Source organism: Cyrtonyx montezumae, unplaced genomic scaffold (assembly GCF_038088225.1).
Source record: "Cyrtonyx montezumae isolate F1298 unplaced genomic scaffold, pur_monq_1.0 scaffold_13, whole genome shotgun sequence".
Taxonomy (NCBI): Eukaryota; Metazoa; Chordata; class Aves; order Galliformes; family Odontophoridae; genus Cyrtonyx; species Cyrtonyx montezumae.
This window is the reverse complement of record NW_027071859.1, coordinates 1,835,155-1,856,803: the sequence shown is the minus strand read 5'-3', so window position 1 is coordinate 1,856,803 and position 21,649 is coordinate 1,835,155.

The window sequence follows — 21,649 nt, the reverse complement described above, 5'->3', positions numbered from 1 at the left end:
GTCATTTGGAACTCCTGGGCATTGCTCTGCTCTGATTGATAGATGCCCAATGGGATTATCATGCTTGCATCCACTCCTGGCATGCCTCAACCAACCCCTCTGAAGCCAAAATACCACTCATTGTAATACCATGAGTAACGACAATAGTATCGAAGCGATAATTACTCCGCTTATTACTCAGCTGAAAATTGTTTTCTGATGAGGCTCTCAGCCAGCATTCTATGACAGAATTACACTGTGATGACCATGATTAATTCATTTAATTCATTTAATACAAATGCCATGGAAAATTGTTACTTTATATTTCAGATTCTCTTATAATTTTGATGGAGTTTTTCTCCTTTTGCCTCTGGCTCTCCCTGCTTATCCCCATTAACAGCAGAACACAGCCATAAGCAGAATCAAAAGCAGCAAAAACCTGCGTAAAAACAAAATAGTGCTGGGGATTCAAGTAGTACTATGCCAGCAATATATTTCTTATAATTTGATGTAATTCTAAACTAGGGAAGGCAGTGTAGGCTGTGGGTGAGACAGAGGAGTACAACCTGAAAGCAATGGAACAACCGAGACTTACAGATATTTTTATTAAAAAGCACACCATATTTCTTCTTACAACACATTTAGATGTTCAATTTTTCACTGTACATTCAGCCACTTTTGTCCTGAGACACAGAAACATCTGGATTTTTTAGTCTTCTCTTTTTTTTTTTTTTAATTTACAAAAATACACACATCCAGAAATGGGTATTAAACCCTTCATGAGAGATGAAAGAGTTTGGCCTGATTTTCAGTGCATGGCTACTGCACACATGGTCAGGTTTCATGTGCCTCACCCTTTCCCTGCCCAGGTGTACAGGGAGAAGGAAGAGCAAGGCTTCTCCCCATGTTGCAGGACACAAAAAAGTGAACTGAAGCCAACCACCAGCCCCGGCCTGATGAACTTTGTCATTTGCACTGAACACTCTCTACTTCTCTACAACATAGCTGAGAACAGTTCTTGGCCCGAAGAGTGCTTAATGTTTGGTAGGCTTCTAAAATCTCATCTGAAAGGCTCACAGAAGGAAAACTCAGAGAGAAAAGGTAAGGTAGATTGGTCTGGGAATGATTAGATCAACAGATAGAACTATTTTCACCTGATACTTCAGTTCCTGGCTTCTTGTGTTAGTACTTCTGATCTTACCCACAATATGCAATATAATCAGGACATCTAAACTGAGCCTACGGTACTGAAACCTCTGCTGATGTTCTTTGCTTCTACAAATATCCGACTCAGCACGAATCAGGTCAAGGTTTCACAGTGCCCTAAAATGGATACGAACTCTTCATTTCATGTCCTAATGTGGGAAAAAAGAAGTAGGAAGACAAGGATGAAACTGAACAACAATCAGCTTCCCCCATTCCCTGCTATTACTTCTAAGAGCTACAGAATGTCTCTGAAGAGCTCTGAAAAGAAGAGAAAATAAATACACGAGGAACAATTTGTGTTCCAGTTAATAAATTCTTACTCCTGCTAGAAGAGACCAATGGAGACACTTGGTCTCTAAGTGCTGCAGTGAGGAAGGGATACTGGAAGGAACAGCAGGGTTTCCATCTGTTGGGGGGGGGAATGCCAATTTAAAGCAGAATAAGATATACATTTTACTTTGTTTTGTATTGGTTTGTGTTTTTTAAGTACAGAGCCTGGAGTATTAAAAAAAAAAGGGGGATTATGGAACAAAAGACCAAGAACACTTAGAGTACAGAGTGCCTTGACACAGTGGTTCTGACTGGAACCAAGTTCAGCACTGAAGCACTCACATCAATGAATGAGGCATATTTTACCCAGAGCTAGGCATCACACAATCCATCTGCAGGATAAGAAAATTCTAGTGACATCCAAAACGATTTGCTGTCCAAGATCCCTTGTAAGCACATGCTTGTTCAACATGAACCCGTGAATGCTAAGACTGTGTTTTCTGGGGAAAGGGAGAAGCCTTTTACATTGTAATATAAATGTAATGAAATGTAATATAATATATTAAAATGTGAAACTAGTTTCCGCTGCGACGTGCTTGCACAGCACAGCATCTTGCCATTCATACATTCATATACATACACGAGATACGCACGTACATATTTTCATACATAAGCACGCTGTATTATTTAACATAAAGCATAAACATGTGCTTAAGAAAGTCAAGTCTGACAGCCTGGAGACCAAATCTTTCCATTAGCAGCCTTCCATGTCTATTACCTTGTCTCACTGGATTTCCTTCTGTGTCACAGCAAAAAAGGCTTTTGCAGCAGAACAAGCAGAAGAACACTGAGATTTACATAAAGACTGTGTTTGACGTTTCAGGACGCAGCCGTGCTGTCAGCCAAGGGATGGTTTTCTCATAGAGGAGGAATCTCAGCTGCAATCATCATTCTTTTTCACAGCAGATTGCTAGGAGACTTTTACTTCCTTCACTTGCAATTTGTCCAGCCCAGAGATTTACATGAGAGGGCTGAATTTAATATTGAACTTCGTATGTACTTTGTGTGGATTGCGAGGTCTGGGACACAATTTTCCACATAGCAAAGGGATGTCATAGAAGGGTGACATCCTTTTTTCCACTCAAATTGCCACCTCTAAGAAAGCCACTCAAGTGGCTCACCACATTGGTGTTCATAGCACATCTACTTCAAATGACTGAAGGACAATGAACTGTACTTTAAGCATTTTATTAAGTGCTATGCTTAACTAGTACAGAGTTAGTTTTAGGTATCTCTGCTTCATTGAGTTTCATTATTGAGACTGAAAACTGAATTGCACCGTAAGGACTGGAACTGGATCATAAGCCTTGTCTATGAGGAGTTAGGGAATGGAAGGCCAATAGCCACAGTTCACTGACCAAGAAATGTGAGAATAAAATGAGAAATGGAAGTGAGACGTGGATCATCTCAAATGATTAATAATGCAAATAATTAAAAATCTTTCTCTTTAGCTAGGTAGGTGAAAAACGAATGAACAAACAACAACAACAACAACAAAAAACAACCCTCATGGTTTGAGTAGAACTGAAGATTGAAGAGTTTAGGGCTGTCTTTCCCTTGTAAGTGACGATGATGAACGTTCCTGGACCCTGCGACAGCAGCATCAGCACATCAAACGTGGATGCAAAGTCTCACCTGGGCCCTGGAGCTCAGCAAAAAGCTGGAGACGTGTGTAAGTTCGGGATTCTGCGAGTTTTACTGAAGATTTTCATTGTATTTTCATCTTTGCCTCAAAGGTCAGTCTGTTTGCCAGATGTCAAGACATCCTGCATAGTACAGGGGGCAAAAGAGCTGCTCAAACAAAAGTTGTCAGAATTTTTATGCATTTTTCTTATTTTGGCTGACATTTTCTAAAATTATTCAGCCTGAGGCAGACACTCAGCATGAAGAATTTAAATCCAAATGGTTAAAGCCTGGCAAAGCTCTGAGAAAATGAAAACAGAGTCATTTAATGGGAAGTGTCAGACAACCTTAATAATAGGCAACTAGCCCCGTCTGTAGTATGCATTGTAATACACTGATGATTGATGATATCAGACTTGAAATTTCACAGTTAAATAGCTACAGTGCTGTTAATCCTCCCTTGTGAAGAAGAATAGCATTAGAGTCCATCTGGAATGTATGTACAACGTAAGATTGTGCTTTGCAAGAAACACAAGATTGTGTCCATCAGAACAAAATGGACTGAGAACAGAATTCACCTTATTTCTTAAAATAAAGAGTAAAACTTGGACATGGGTGATTGAGCTGGCACTGCATACTTCAGTTCAATGACCAGGATGGGGTATGGCACCTTGCATGTATTTATAAATCCAGAGGTTGCATTTTTTTTTTCCATTAAGTGAATATTTGCTACAACTAACTCTCTAATTGATTGGGTTCAACTTCCATCTGAACATTCCTGTGACTGAACTTTACAGACCTAAATGGGCCAGCACAGTGTATTTCAGGGTTGAATGGAAGAGAGTCAAGAGGAACAGAGCGTTAAATACATGCACCTGGGTGTTTGTACTGGAAGCATATGCAGCAGTCTTTCAGTGAAGTGAGCAGGAACAGCATCACGTGATGGCTTGACCAGTGCAGCTCAAATTTTGTTATTCATGAATAAGCCAGAGGGCAAAAAAGTTCATAATGATATTTGTCCAAGCAAGAACTGTGTAGGAAACTGCACTTAGCTCAGAGGTATTTCCTCAGCAGGAAAAAAGGGCTGCATTTGAATACATTATTTCTGCTGAATTATTCCATTAGCTGTAGTCACCATAATTCTATCCTGGTTTTTATGTAGCACATAAGAAATTTCTTCATTCCATACTGCATCTCCACTTAATTTGTTGTGGACGGAGACAGTGATTTTAATGAATCTGATTGTCTGATCAACATAGATCAGCTAATGTTTTCTACAGAAACGCTGCAAACAAATGCAAAGCTCACTATGAATGTGAATTGTGAGGAACATTTTCAAAATGATGCACAAATAGATTGGCAGACAAAACCAATGCTATGTTCTACTTGAAGAAGTGGCTTCATGGGACTATGCTGAGCAAGCTACATCATAGTTATGGAAAACTCTTTGGTACAGTCAGGGAAAGAGCTGAAAACTGCTGCAGGCACTGCCAGACCCTGAGCACCCCCACTGCTGGAGCTGAGGCATGGAGCAATGCACACCTCTGAGCAGCTCCATTCGGGAGGACTCATGCAAATCCCTTCTTCTACTTTGTCTTCTGTTGAGATATCCCCTTCTGAGTTTTGGTTTCCTATGAACTCTGTAAGTCAAAGCAAAAGCCAGCTCAAGCCAATGTGTTTTGCTTGGTTTCAGGTTGAAATCACTCCGTTTCACACAGTGTTCATCTGTAACCTTAAGCTGCCCTAGGTGCATGCAGATCTTTTTAAAAAAATACTGCTTAGAAAAAAGAATTTTTCTTTTTTTTCATCGCAGTAGATCCAAAAGTCTAGGACTGCTGTGGTCTCCCAAACTGGACAGAAATGGATTCATCACAGGAGAAATAATTCGAAATAAAGCTTCTATTACACTGGTGCTAAGAAGAGCTGGCACAACGCGCTAGAGAGAAAGGGGAAGGTTTTCCCTAGATACACAATCAGATACTATTGCTGTTGAGTTAATCCTACCCTAAATTACAGCAGTTTCTGCTGCACAAACATTGATGGGAGAGCTCAACCTGATGACAATTCTACGCAGGAGATTTACTCTTCCTCCCACTCTTGTGCATTATTTCCCTTTTCACTTCCCCCTCTACTTATGACTACATTGATAATGTCACCGAACTAAAAAAAGCCCTGCAAATTAGAAAATCCTGCAACTGTAGTACACTTCTGTTCTGTTACGTACTGTCTTCAAACTTTCTTCACAAGTTTCTCTCATGAGTACTGGCTCCATGAAATAAATCTTAGGCGCAATCATGGGATCATAGAATGGCTTATGCTGGAAGAGACCTTAAAGATCATCCAGTTGCCAGCCACTAGATCAGGCTGCCCAGGATCCCACTCAACTTGCCCTTGAACACCTCCAGAGACGAGGGACCCCCAACCTCTCTGGGCAACTTGTAATGGGGTGGAAATTCTTGTTTCCTCAGATATATATGTACACATTGAAATTTCAGCATTGATACCAAAACATGAGGCAAGGAAACAAGAAAAGAAAAGAAACAGTAGATTGGAAAACAAGATTTTCCAGTGTGGGTGTCCAGTGAGACTTTTGAGTCAATGCAAATGAGCAACATGTTTATCCAGCATGCACAGTGCACATTGAGGTAACCGTGGGACACTGCACCATTAAAAAGTCAGGCATGTCTCGTTGAGATGGGTTCAGTCTCATGCCACTCAAGAGTTGAATCAACCAAAGAATTAAACCATAGTCATTCTTGCCTCACTCCTGTAGTCAACAGCAATTTATCTAAGCATTTCTGATATTTACCATCACATGGAGTGTGTCCTGCTCTGAAAGACTTTATTTACTTGCAGAGATTCTAAACATCGAGATGATACATGAGCATTCATCATCTGTCGGGGGCATTCCATCATGAATAAGTTTAAACACAGCTTGAAAGGCAGCACTGATCAGTATACAACTGTTTGCTAAAGCTAACAAAACAAAAACCTCTGGTACTTTGGTAGGTAGGTCAGAGTGCGCAGCCGTCATAGCTGCAATGAGGAATAAATTAACAATAGGTGCTGCTGGATGATATCAACTTGATGAAATTAATTGAGTTAGAAGTGATTAGAAACAGAAAGGTTTGAAATCCTCATGGGAACAAAGCATTAGGCAATTCCTTAGCAGAGTGGAGACCACCAAACCTTATGAAAACCATTCTGGAAAGAGCTAGTGGGAGAATTACTTCACTGAAGGAAGATTAGCACACAGCACTACCAGTCAGGAGACGTCTCAAACTGCTGCCAGTGCCCTGCCTGGATGAAACCAGGCACTGTGTCCTATTCCTCTTCCACTATTCACTTGGCTGGTGTGGGGCTGCAAGCTTTCAGCAGTTCCCTCACATGTTCATCCACACCTGAGAAGAGCTTATAAGCAGGAGGGGATCAACATTTCATGTGGTCTGATAGTGACAGGACAAGGGGGAAAGGCTTTAAACTACAAAAGGAGAGATTTAGGTTAGATGTTAGGAAGATGATGACATACCAACCTTGTTTTAGTCTCACAGTAGGCAGTGCTTGGCCACACTGCTATCGATGGCTGCTTCAAGCAATCAGATATGCTTCAGCCTCAACTTGTGTTAAAAAGGAAACAGGTTCTTTCCAGTTGCACATTCATGTTACCCAACTACGGAAAGGAAAACAATCAACTTCTTTTTTTCCACTGTGATATTTAAGATGTCATGAGTGCCAGATCCAGCCTCTACCTTAAAAAAAACAACAAAAAATCCCCCCGAATAATATGTAATTTTAATCCAGAAGTTCTAAAATATTACTTACAACTTAAAGAAATAATGAGACACTGAGAAATGTTGCACATAGATTATATTTCCTTGGGCTGCTATGGCTCCATTTTTACTCCTCATGCCAGTAGAGATCTGTGAATAGTAAGAAGGGTGGCATTGTAGGGGCACAGATAAAATACAGTGGGTATCAAGAATATGTTTAGCCTAAGTGTGAAATGATTTTTTCTGGTCTTTGTGTGTCGCCCACTGCTGATTCACTCTGGAGCAAAGCATCTGGATTAATTAGGACAGGGGAATCTGGACAGCACCTCTCTTGCAGCCATTATCCAGGCCTTGGGACTAATGACCCATGACAGATTTCACATCTACTGTTAAACACAGAGTAAGATTAACATCCTCAGTAATGCAGACAGTGAAAATCACCCCTTGCAGAAAGCAGGCTCTGGACCTTGGCAATATTTAAATCTCAGCTACAAAAGATAAGGAGATCTATTGCTGGGAGGTATTTTCAGTGGCCTTCTACACCAAAAAAGTTTTGGTCATTGCGGTATGAAGCCTTGGAATGTCAATACTGTGTAATAGGGTTTATTTTAAAGGGAGTAATTAGGATACTATGGGGACGTGAATGCTTGATATAGTATATTTGCTGCTAGTCAAGCCAGTCAAGATCCATTATGTTTTTTAGAAAATATTACTTTGACTTGTTTGAGCACTGATGGTAATTTTATGAATATTTCCAAAAATTAAGCAAACAAAACCAGATGAGCATCTGAGGTGTGTACTTATGCACTGCATTTATGTATTCTTATCTACATGAGTGCACATGTGCATACTCACCTCTTTCCAGGGCACATAGTTATATTATCTTTAGAAATGAAAATATATGCACCTAAGGATGAATGACACACACAGAAACATGTGCAGAATATAAATTTATGTTAATGACAATTCAGAAGGAGGGCTAGTCCAGTGCCCATTCCTCACCAGCAGTTTAGATGTGACACTGGTGCATGTCAGAATGGGATGTTCACAACATTGATGTGGTTGTGCTGCATCTGAGGGCCTCCAAGGATGAGACTCACCATTACTTAGAATCATCAATGAGGTTGGAAAAGACCTCCAAGCCCAACCCAACCCCACCATGCACACTGACCACATCTCTCGGTGCCACATCTCCACATTTCTGGAACACCTTCAGGGACAGTGACTCTACCACCTCCTGGGCAGCTGTGCCAATGCATCACCACTCCTGGAGGAAATTTTTCCTAATAAACAACCTGATACAAAACTATAATCTTTTATTTATTCAAGAAATGTGAAGAGTATTAAGGTATTGGGGAAGAGAATTCATTTATCATTCAAAATTGATATAATTCTATGGGGGAGGAATGGATAGATAAAATTTTGACTAAAAAATAGGGTGTCAATGTTATGCTGTTGCTAAGCATTAAAATGATTTATCCAGGAATGAAGCAGCATTTTTGAGGAACTTACAGTAAGATTAAGGTCTCTTTAGTCATGTGTGAAGTCACACATTTTGGAAGAATCAGAGGGTGAGGGGTAAATGTTAGTTATATGTTTGATCTGAGGTGCTTCTCATTACTGCATCCACCGATCTTAGACCTAACTCATGATAAATCCTTTACCCACAGGAATTCAGCATTTTATCCATCTTCCCCAAAATTACTCTTTGTATTTTAACTAAAGAACATCATTCATTGAATCACAGAATCACCAAGGTTGGAATAGATGTCCAAGATCATCCAGTCCAACCATCCACCTACCACCAAGATTTCCCCACTAAACCATGTCCCTCAGTATCACATATATACATTCCTTGAGCACTTCCAGGAATGGTGACCCCAGCACCTCCATGCACAGCCCATTCCAGTGCCTGACCACTCTTTCAGAGAAGAATTTTTTCCTAATGCCCAACCTAAATCTCCCCTGGTGCAACTTGAAGCCATTCTCTCCCACTCCTTCCTCCTATTTGCAGTATTTCCTTTTCACCATTTTAGTTTCCTTTTAAACCAAGTTTGACATGTACTGCTCTAGTATGTCGCATGTACTAGAGCAGTACATGTCAAACTTGGCTAGTATGTCGCATGTACTAGAGCAGTATGTCGCATGTACTAGAGCAGTACATGTCAAACTTGGCTTAAAAGGAAACTAAAATGGTGAAACCATTACATCTAGTACACATTAGTGTTGCTTTTGACTCTCTCTCCTCTCCTAGTATCTAGCTCCATTATAGGAAGGACTGAAATCCTTATTACTGCATGCAGCAGTAAGACTGATGGAGAGATGTGTGTCTTCCTCTTCCCTGCAGAGGCCTCGATCAGGATTGGTGAGAAAAGTGATGCTTTGGGCCCCTAGTCTGCCATGACCCACAAAGAAGCATAATCAAGGACTCAATTCAGTGAACAGATGAACTCCATGTTATTTGTGTGCCTTAATAGAAAGTACTTTGTCTAGTAAAGATGTTGGAAGAAGCTTCTGGAGAGGTAAGACCAGCACATTTTGGGCCATAAGCATCTCTCTGAAATATTCTTTGATCTCCATACGTAGTCAGTCCAGCCTCACTCAAGCCAAAAACTAAGCCTGAGCCCTGAACAGTGCTCCTGTTGCTTATTTAGCATGATTGCTACCAAAAGACTCCTGTGCTTCCCATCTTTCAGATGGCAACAGCATCACGCAAGGCTAACCATATTTAAAGAATCACTGGTCTTTCTCATTAGGATCCTGTAGGATTTGGTTTTCCAGAGCTGCAGCCCCTCCAAAGCTGTGTTAAAAATAGGCTTGGTAATACTTTTCACATTTGTAGGCTGTCACAAGCAGTTAGCAGCGAAGAAGTCATTCAAACACACATGACTTTATAATTAAGGCACCTAACTCTTATAAAACCCATTTTTCACAGAAGCAGTGACTTTTAATAAAGTGCAGTGGAACTGCGGGGGATTCTGTGGTTTGTGTGTGCAGGTCTTGTGCGAACACTCCGACCCTCAGCTCTGACCACAGAGACCACAGTCATCAGGAGAATATTTATTTCCACCCCAGCACTTGTCTGGTCCCATGGAGCAGCCCTGAACAGGGGGCTGTGATGCCAAAGGCACCGTCCCTTGCAGGAAGCCTCAGTTTCTCCATCTATTGAGATGACTTCTTCCTTAGAAATCTCCCTTGGAATGTAGGGACCCCATCGGATGGGACCACTGGGGCAGGGAGAGGTGATACTGAAGATGGAAAGATACCTGGAAATGGAGTCCAGGAGTACTGACACCTATCCCCCGTGTTCTCTGTGGGATGACACTCCCTTCATTTCACGGCCTCGGGTGGAGTGGCATGTGGGATATTATAAACCTGGAAGTTAAACTGATGGATCTCTTTCTAGGATGGGTCTAGGTCAGTAGGAGAATCACATGGAAACATTCCATGCATGCATTAAGAACAAACTCAAAGACAGAAAATTCAGGTAAAATTAAAAACCTGTTGGTTAATGAAATAAAATGAAATAAACTGAAAAATGAAATGAAACAAATGAAATAAACTTTAAAGGCTATAATTTTCAGTTCACCTGCTGAGCTAAGTCAAAGAAAAACATCTGATTGTCAAGGGGATGGTGACACTCAATCCACGCAGCAAACCAGAACAGCAAAAGGTGAAATTGTTCCTTATTGGCATTCACCAACTGGCCACAGGATGAGAATCCACATGGATGTGAATATGCTACATGGCAAACGTGGGATCTCTGAGACGTTTTTTATTCACCCGGTTCACCAACAGGTCAAATAATTCCCCTTTTTAACTACTTGTTTCTCTGCTCTGGCACTGGCAAAGAGCAGACTCTTGGTAGCCATTTAAACTCTCACCATGGGATCTCTGTGACAGGTAACAAGGTTTACAGTGAAGGAAAAAGCAATAGATTCATCACCGGCGCTTGCAGGCTTTGACACTGTCTCATATTCACTTTCCTAATCAGGTGAGGGAAACATGGGTCTAGATAAAGCTGTTGGAGGCGGGGGACAAGGCTTTAGATATATGCACCCAGAGAACAGTTATCAATAGTTCATTGTCAGCATAGAAAGCAGTGTTGGAAATCCAGAAAATGTGACTTGGGAGGACAGATTGATCAGGTTACATTTATTAGCCAGAAGAGAGAGTCTATGTGTTACAAAGCACGCCGGTACGATCTGTCCTCAGCGACAAGAAGCCTGTTTACACTGCTATAAAAAAAAATTCAAACCAGATAAGAGAAGAAATTTATGAGGGTCAAGGACATTGCCAGATTCAAGACTGCAAAATGTGCGTCCATGGGGGTCTTTGAACACAGGCTGGATAAAATCCTGCTTGGAAAAACAGGTATAAGGGACTATGCTATAAGCTTTGGCTGTGCATTTGAATGATGTTCTGAATCCTGATGAGCTGGGCTGGGCTTTGGGCGTCCACATATCAGAGATACCCCACTTGTGAGACGCTAAAAAAACCCTGAACTGTTACAGTAAGTGAGCTTGTGGCTTTTCTAAGAGTGGCTGTGATGGAGAAACATGGGCAGCTGGGAAAAGGCATAGCAGGTAAGGCACACGTGAAGCTCTGAGTCTTTCCATTGTGTTTTCCTCAAGGCCAACTGCAACCTGCTGTGGAGCAAGGAATTATGTCTAAATTGTGTGGAAAGGAGGCATGAAGTACTGGAGCAACTCATAGAAACAAAATGAACTGGGTCAGAATGGAACTTCCAGACCACCCAGTTCCAACCCCTGCCACGAACGGGGGCATCTGCCATCAGATCAGGCTGCCCAAAGCCCCATCCAATCTGGCCTTGAGCAACTCCACAGCAACTTGGGTCAGCCTACGGCAGTGCCTCATCATCTTCATAACACAGAATTCCCTCCTAATATCTAATCTAGATCTGCCTTCTTTTTGCTTAAAGCCATTGCCCCTTGTCACATCATCACAGTCCCTTCCCAGCTTTCTTGCAGGCCCCTGTAGGTGCTGGGAGGCTGCAATGAAGTCACCCCACAGCCTTTTCTTTTTCAGGCTGAACAACCCCAACTCTTCATAACAGAGGTGCTTCAGCCCTTTGATCATCTGACAGCATGGTGTCAGATAGATAATGCAACTCACCTGGTGCTGACACAGTGCTCCTGACCCTCCACTTTCAGCACCTGGAAGATGAACTGATGAGAATTTCCCTAGAAGAATATATTTGACATTTATTGAGCTGCATCAGAAAAGGAAGCTGGATCCTCTACCATTCTATGGATTAGACAGTAAGGTCTCACCTACTGAGTCATTTACCATTGAGCCCAACAGCCTGTAGCACAGATTTTAGCTGCTTTGGAGTTGTGTAGCTCAATAAAAACACAGCACTATCGGTTATTGGAGTCACACACTGCCTCATAAGTGAAATTCATTTGAAAAGAAAAAGTAGTCTAAATTATAAAATACGCCCCAAAATGTAATTTCTTTTGTCACTGCTTCTCTGACTATAAGGCAGTAGCAAGCATTCCTGGGGAAAGTGCTTTGCAGGGATTAATGGCCACATGGAGGTTAATAGGCCACAGCTGCACTATGATCCCCAACTCCACCCCAAATTAATGATCTTCCGAGGACATATCCTTAAATTAGGGGAAATGACAAGTTTAAATTGGCATGTGCCACACACAGAGCAGTGGCAAGCCCAACAGTTAGTATAATTTTTTAACATGACCATAGAAAACACCTTTTTAAAACTAATAGAATAAATCATGTTCTCAACACCTGGAGTTTACACTAGCCAATCTGTAATAATGTATTAGTGCAGAGCAGTTGCACATCCTGTTACAGAGCAGCCATAAAATGGTGAGACCCAAGGGCTGGAGCATTAGTTCCAGCAAGCAAGATCCACTGGGGGCTGCAGGTCACCGCCCTCCAGCAGTGTGGCTGACTGCCTTGCAGAATGGGCACTTCTTTTCCTCCCTCCGTATCCACGACGTTTTCTTCTTTCCTGATCAAGTAAGACCTCAGCTCAAGAAAACATTTCTATGTACGGTCTTAGTTTAATTAAAGCACATATCAGGCCAATTTCGTGCCAGATGGATGATGGATGCTGCCTCATCCATAGAGGCACGAAGTCTTCCTGGTGGCATGGCCTTGCCTATGGAAATGGATTAATTCCTTCCTCTCAGAGGCATCATTTCAAGCTGCCAGTGGCATCAGGAAGGCCTCGGTGAACCGGTTACATGCTGGTTCCATTTCCAAGCTATGCCATGAAAGCAGGAAAGCTGCTTAGAAGAAAAAAAAGCTCTGAATCAGTTAGTGATTTTACCAGGGAACACTGCGGATTTGCAAACAGCATCCGTGGAGAAAGCTCAGATATTAGTTTACATGCAGGAACTTTATTTTCGAGCAGCAAGGAAGCCATAGACACAGAAACACAAACTCAGCTTGTTTCAACAATCATGTGGGGTTTACATGAGACCACACTTGAGTTTTCTTGCTTTCAATTGTGTATAATATAAGAACTGTGGACAAACTACAGAGGGAATTCTGAGCCAGTAACTGCTTTTATCGGGACTCAGTGTCTTCCTGAGCTACTAAAATATTTGGGCTTTTCAGATCAGAAGAAATAAACATGGCATTTGATGAAGCAGCTGCTCTATGGCATTCATCCCCGTCTGTGCAAGAAGGTTTATCAAAGCTGTGTGATTGGGGCACATCAGATTTTCAGTCTCAGAGCTACTGCAGCTTGCATGCTGACATCTCTCCCTCTGACTTTTGGGGTCAAAGGGCTTGTCATTATTATCATTATTATTATAGAAAGGCTGGGTTCACAGATTCAGACCAGCAATACAGATGCTGCACGTAGAAGTCTGGATGGGAACCCAGGTGTCCAAAAGCCAATTTCAGTGCCTGTACCTTCAGTATGAACTGCTAAGTGGAGAAAAATGTGTCCTCTTTTCTTGAAGAGAATCAGTAAATGTGCAAAATCTGATATTGTGTAAAACTGATATAATACCAAATGGAGCAGGCAGCTAGGAAAGGCAGCACAAACCTCTTTTCTAGGCTTGGATTGATATCACCAATGATGCCTTTTACATGGAAGTAAACAGGAAAAGCTGAGTTGGCTGAAAGTCTGTAAGAAACAGGGAGGGAGAAGTTCATGTTTACTAAATGGAAAAGGACAGACAAAGGCAGTATAGAACTGAATGTTATTTTCAACATTCCTAAAAGGGGATGAGACAGGAGAGAGCGTAAAGGCACAACAACACTTAAACCCTCCCAAAATACCTATTAGTGTTTCTTTCTGAATGGATTTAGACTCCAGTTCCCATTTATTTCCACCCCAGCACTTGTCTGGTCCCAAGCACAAGTGGGTCACGGCCACCAGCACAGCCGAGAGCTAGAGTAGTTTTGGCCCTTTTTCTCAACTTCATAACAAACCTTTGTTCATTCTGAGAGCAGTCTGACACATCTCTGAAGATAAACTTCTGAAGACCTATATACTTACATTCACTGTCTCACAACCTGATAGCTCAACTCCTCTTGGAATATATTAAGATTACACTCTTAATAGTTCCATAAATTGCTGATGAGTTTGGATGAACCATCAAATCCAGAACTATACAGATTGGTCTTCTGGGGACCCAGTTCTGCTCCCAAAATCAACATGAATTCCCATGGTTGTGGAGCATGGGAACAAGGCCTTCCTGGTATCCAGGAAAAACTATTAATATACAAAAATAAGACAATCTAGAGCTTCTGAGCAGAACCCTTGTTCCTTATGTTCCCTTTATCACCTTAGGAAAAATTTATTCTCACAAAGAGTGGTCAGGCACTGGAAAAGGCTGCACAGGGAGGTGGTGGAGTCACCATTCCTGAATGTGCTCCAGAACTGTGTAGATGCAGTACTGAGGGACATGGTTTGGTGAGGAAATATTGGTCGTAGGTGGACAGTTGCACTGGATGACCTTGGGGGTCTTTTCCGACCTTGGTGATTCTGTGATTTGCTGTTCGATAGAGATTTCATGTGTTGATTCTCTGTTGGCTGTCAAATCAACACACAGAAAGCGAGATAGACTTGGTCACCATGGCTTGCAATGCAGAACTACTGACCCATGCAGCAAGGGGCCAGGGGCCTCCCCCCAAAGAGAAAGCATTACAAAATATGCTCAGATTGCATTTTACAGGTCTCACCTGACAAGAAAATCTTGTGAGAGCAATGAGACACTGACCTGGATCTGCAGGAAACCTACAATCCCATCAACTTCAAGTAGACTCCCACATCCTGCACCTGCAGGTATCAGTTGCTGAGCTGGGAAGTGCTCAGGTGGGGTTCACCCCTCTTCCCACCTACACCCAAAGAGCTATCACTTAATTTAGTGGAAATTTGGCTCAAGAAAAAAAATAATGATTGCTTCTTCTCTTATTTAAGGACTCAGAAACACATCAGAGGATTAAAACACATCAGAGGATTTTAACTACTTTCCCTATATAACACATGCAAATTGAAGGACTATCTCTGACCTTCCCAGGGAAGTTTAATAGCAATGTTTTTAGTAGCCATAAATTTTTGGGTGTCACTTGCTAGTAAAAAGTTGGATAGGAAAAAACAGGGGGGAAATAGCCTATCCATATGAAAACAATAATCATGTAATATTTATTGTCTGGGATTGAAATGCTTCAAATATTCAAAGCAATAAAACGTCAGGAAAAAGCTAGACTTCCTGATGTAAAAAGGCCATAAATTTCTTCCTTCATAAGACACAAGAAGGAGGGGAAAAAAAAATAAATGCAAGATTTTACACGAAAGAAAGAAAGGAAAATAAATATATATATATAGTAAAACAGACAAACAAACAAACAGAAAACCCAGCAAAAATCTTAAAGCTAACGCAGTAGAGAGCCCCCAGAGGGCACAATGCACTCACCTTTGGGAGTCTGAAGGAAGGAGCTGGCAATAATAGTGCAAGAAAACTTCAGATGTGACTTCAGGCAGCGGTGAGGTGGCCCCACGTTACCCAATGCTGACACCTCCCTTCAGCATCACAGAGCTATGAAAATAGCTACTGCTGCCCTCAGTGCATGCAGTGGGGCTCATCCCCAGCCCTGTGAGACCTCTCGAGCAACATTTTATTAGACTTTGTAGGAGAAATAAATAAAAGGCACTTGTGGATTTGGGAATGCCTTTCTCATGCTTAAGTCAGATAATGATTTTTCCTAAAATTTGTGAGTGCTCCTGATCTGCCACAGATGGTGACAGTAAGCTCTGTGAAAAAGAATAGTGCATGGTAAAGAGAGAAGGAAATAAAAAATTACAGTCACGTTACATTCACAAAGTAAAAATCTTTATGGGGCAAACCTCTTCTCATTGCAGAGGGTGATACAACAAAAACAAGTTTGGGTTTGGACTGGTAAAACCAGAGCTGTTTTTAGAATTCCATCTTCTTGAAAAACCATGAATATATATGTATACACATTCATATGTGCTTAATATATATGCATATAAATAAGTGCATTTTCTATGCCTCTGCTGTTCACCTCTGAATACAGTTTTAATAATGCCCTCCTTAAGTGCTGCATTAATTTTGCACTGCCTTTAGGACCACCAAAGAAATAAACTGAGATGCAAAATCCCTCCCGAGCATACACCAGAAATCCATACCAAAGTGCAAAGGGAACAAGCCCCAACAAAACAAGAATGAATCGAGAAATATCTGCAAACCCAGCTCCCATACACCTAGAAACAAAAACAACCTCCAAATAAAAACCAGCAATGGTAATAACTGGGCACATTTGGACTTTGGACCCAAACTGAAAAGTTTGGCTGCTTATTTCAACTGTTATCTTCATCACCACAGCACTGGGGAAGTCTGTAACTCACGAGGAGTCTGGCACCTCCTGTTAGAGTCAATAGCCAAGCCTTTACCTCTTGTTTGGTTTCATGGTGTATGTTTGCTTCCAAAGCAACACCAATGCCTCCACCAGCCCCAGCTGAGCACTACAGTACAGTCCCCTGCACCTATTTGGGTACCATGAATAAAATTAACCAACTCAGCCTGCTTCAAAATGCATCTGCCCTTAAAATCTGCTAACTGCTTAATCTACATGTCCGCCTAATCTGCACAATGAGGAGACCAGCAGGATGCATGTGAGCTTGAGGAATACCACAAAGCTGACCTCAACTGTTAGTGGTACAAGCTCAAGATGCAGAGAAGCCATATATCAATTTTCCCACCATCCCAAAGAAGCTGAACAAGAGGAGCACCTTCCATGGAGGAGCTGACTTTTGAAGGCACCCCTTCCCCGGTGCTAAAAGCAGCCCTTCGTAGTAATGGCTTAATTCGTGTTCCGACTACACCAAATTTGGCTGAACAGTGAAAATTTAGGATTTAGCAAAGGATTTAGCATTTCCAAACCAGAAATATAAATTCTTATAATAATAAACGGAGGAGAAGGTAACACAGGGAACACTGGACAGATTCCATCTCGTTTATCAAACAGATTTTCTCACAGCTCCTGCAGAATTTGCACACACACAGCAGATACATGGAGTGCTAAGTGCAAGGAGGTCACCTGGAGCCTTGCTCCTATGAAAGTCGTTTTTCTCCTCCTGCAGATTTGTTTTCACCTGGGCTTGACACCCAGTTGCTGCCATTCCATTTGCAGATGTGAGGAACTCATGTCAGTACAAGAAACAACAGTAGTTTCTTCTCCTCCCTTTTTTGTCTTCTTGCAGATTAATTAAATACTTATGGAAATGAGAGTTAAACAGGATGGGTTTGAGCCAACTTGCTTTACTGGCTCTGCCTATCCGAATCCCGCTATGGCTCCAGGTGCTGCTCACCTTCCCTCCTTCCAGGTGGAGAGCAGCTACCACGCTTCAGCTGCGCTTTATTCGATTCAGATCCAGTTCGTTTATTAAATACATCATTTTACTTTATCTGTGTAAACAGCCAGCACTAATTGCATCTCTCCCGTTATTTCTTGCAGCTCTCACGTGCTCAGCAATGGGAGGATGATGAGGGATCAAGAGCATCTGGAGCAGGAATCTGGAGCAACAATTGTCCTCGTGGTGATTCCTGGTGCAGAAATTCAGCACTCCATGAAAGTGTCCACAGCCCATCCTTTGGCAGAAAGGCGATGTTTCTGTGTCTGCACTAGGCCATTAAGTGGCAACATGTCAGCAGGAAGGATTTTAAGTGTTGTCCTGGATCAGCTCAAAATGGAGACCCAGGTGGATACTGTTTTGGCCACTTTCTGTCATGGAATCATAGAACAATAAGGTTGGAAAGGACCTACAAGATCACCCAGTCCAACCAACCACCCATTCCCACTGCTACCACAAGCTGCTAGCCCATATCTCGTAGCTCCTCATCCTGACACCTCCTGAATGCTGACAGGGTCTAACCTGCATGGCTGGGCTGTGTGCTTTCTGCCATGTGTCATTCTCACTGGAAGGGGAAGAGCAGAGAGCAGCAGCATGAACAGGGAATCTGGGTTTTCTGAACCAGGCCAGGAACTCCAGCACAGGGCCAATCCTCTATCCTTGCCTGAGAAGAAATGGAGACAGCAACACCATCACTTCAAAAAGTGGCACTGCAGGCATCAATATATGGAAGATGACATTACAGCAGTCAAAGTTACATTAGGACCTAAGACTGACAGCTCACATCACAAAATCTGCAAAGCATCTGGATGAAGACTACTCCAGAAATGCCAGGATGTTTGTAGGACCTCGTGCCAATATTTCTGTCTGACAGGAATTAGGAAGAATTATCAATCACAAATACAGAAGAGAGTTATAAAGCAGAAAATGAAACTGTATTATTATAATTTTAGTTCTCGATTTTCCCTATTTATCTTTCCAGTTCTCTTCCAACACTAATCTATCTTGTTTAGGAAAAATAGTATGTAAGTATAGCAGAGCTTGATTACTGAGAATAGCTATTAAAGTCGTGTCTCGGAGTGCTCTCTAGACAGTTAAAGGAGTTTTAACAGTAAAATAGGAAGGTTTCCTCCGAATTCGCAGTCATCTGCCTTTTAAAAGTTTGTTTCAGTTGCCAACATTTCAGTGATTTATGGAAGCTGAAGTATCTGATTATTGTCTCCCCACAATAGACGAGAGCTGTTTTCTCTTACTGTTTTTTAAAAGCAACATCATTATCTTAAGAAGGGGGGGATGGGGGGGGGAAGCTTCATGAGAAGATACAGCTTTCAAAATAGTTTTATAAGGCATCTGGCCTGATTTAAACCATCACATTTACATTCAGTTCCTTCAGGGATGGCTCTGTTGCTTTGTGCTGGCTCTGTGCCCTCTGAACAAAACCCTGGACTTAATGTGTGCCACCACAGTTCCCTACTCCTACTGCCTCTCCATGGGTATATAGGAGAGGTCTAAAAATCCCAACCTTGGACAAGGGGATTTGCAAAACAAAACAAAACAAAACAAAACCCTCTCTAACAGTGTAAATTTCAACTGATGGTTAGACTTGTGACAAATATCACTATCTATTTATTCTTTAGATACCAGTAGAAGTGTTTCTGTGCTATGAAGGGACCATTAAGATCACCTAGTTCCAACTCCAATGCTGTAGGCAGGGACACCTTTCTCTAGCCCAGGTTGCTCACAGTCCCATCCTGCCTGGCCTTGAGTGCTTCCAGGCAGGGGGCATCCACAACCTGTTCCAGCATCTCACCACCCTCACAGTAAAAGATTTCTTCCTGATATCTAGTCTAAATCTGCCTTCTTCCAGTTTAAAGCCATTTTCCCTCATCTTGTCACTACCTGCCCTTATAAAAAGTCCTTCCCCAGCTTTCCTGTAGGCCGCCTTCAGGTCCTGGAAGGCTGCTATAAGGTCTCCTCAGAGCCTTCTCTCCTCCAGGATGAAGAGCCCCAGCTCTCTCAGCCTGACCTCACAGGGGATGTACTCTAAGGAGCTGCACTTGCCCAGAACAAAGCCTGATGCAAGAGAGGTCAGGCAGTGTGCAGAATGTAATGAACCAAATTCAGAACTGCTGGCATTGCTGCCCAGAGCTGTGGGTGCCTCGTTCCTGGAAGTGCCCAAGGCCACGGATGGGGCCCTGGACAGCCTGAGCTGGTGGGGGGCACCCAGCCCATGGAAGGGGGTTGGGACTGGATGGTCTCTGAGGATCCCTCCCAACCCAGATTATTCTATGAAAATCCTCCTCATGCTTCACAACCTCCCTCACCCTTTTTTTTTGCAGACAGATGAAGAATCAGGAAAGCTGGGCAATATAACCCCACAGCCAGGTAGACACTGACATGGGACCAAAACTCCTGCTCCCTTGGACTTGTGCAGTCTCAAATCCTACTGCAGTTGGTTTTTTTTCTGCGAGCTGGGTAGGTGATGCCAAATCCATCAGCTCAACCCAATTCGGTTCCTACAGATCCGTATGAAGAATGAGAACAATCTGCAAGCTGGAATCTCACAAGCACAGAGGCATTTGGACGCAGCCATTCATACAGTCTGAGTTTTATACACACTGTGAGGGAAAAAAAAAAAGAGTGCAAGGCTGAATACACAGCTCTGCTTCTGCAGCGTGCAAGGTGGTGGTCAGACACACAAGACAGCTCGAGGATGAGCAAAAGCTCTTCCTTCCCACTATAAGAATAACCTGGCAAGTACGGGGCAGGGAGACATAACCCACCTTGTTCTACTCCCAGGTTGGCTTATGTAGAGAAGTGAAAGGTTATTAAATGGGTTTATTGGGCGAATGCAGATTTTATAAATAATTGCCTGTCAGGGAGCTCGAGATAGACAAACACACAGCAGACCAACAAAAACACGGCCTGTCGTGTTTCCCAGAGAAATGTATGTTGAGTCTTCATTCTCTGAGCCTTCGAGTAGACTGGTAAGAACGAGGTGCCAGGATTTTCCCTGCTTGTGCATATTTTAAAATGTAAAAATCTGAGAGGGATACAGTTACGGAAGGAATTTTGATTCCATTACCCCGTGCCTGAATCGGTCCCTTCTGTCTATACGCCTGCAGATCGAAACCAAATACAATAAATGCTGGTGTCCTTTCGAAAAGTCGGGATGTTTACGGCAAGCGTGTAATTTTCTGTGATCGAGGACGCCAACCAAAATACGAACGATGATAAAAAGAAAAGTTTAATCATATATTTCAACAAGCACAGATGGGACATCAGAGAGCTTACCCCCCTCCCCCTCTCCCCCTCCATTTAATACCCGGTGGTGTACACATCGCTTGCAGTCCTTTGCACACAGATTAATTCCAGGTAAGCAGGTACGAGGAAAAAAAAGCAACTGAAGAACAGCAGTGATATTTGACGTACAAAGTTCATGCTGGCAGCATTTAGGTTGCAAAGAGAAGAGGTCTTTTTCTGTTTATTTAAAATACAGATATTTCTAAAGCTTTCGCAAGCAGGTCCAGGAAAGCCGGGCAAGAAAACCACTTACAAATGACCACAATACCATGCGGTGGGAGTAAAAGTTAAGACCTCACGTACTCAGCACAAAGGAGGAGGACGGCTGCACTATAGAAAAGTAATATTTTGCTGATCTCCCCTTGATCCCTTGAGTGCTCCGTCTTAATTTGAGGTTTAAGTCAGATTTGAAGCCTGTGCTATGGGCAGCTGATGCAGACCCCTGGGACACAGGCAGATCCCGGGGATGGGCTGAGGCATAAGCCCTTCTCTCTGGTTCAGCTCCTTGTGGTTAGCTCTATATTTGTATGGATTTTATGTGAAGAAATGAATCCGTCAG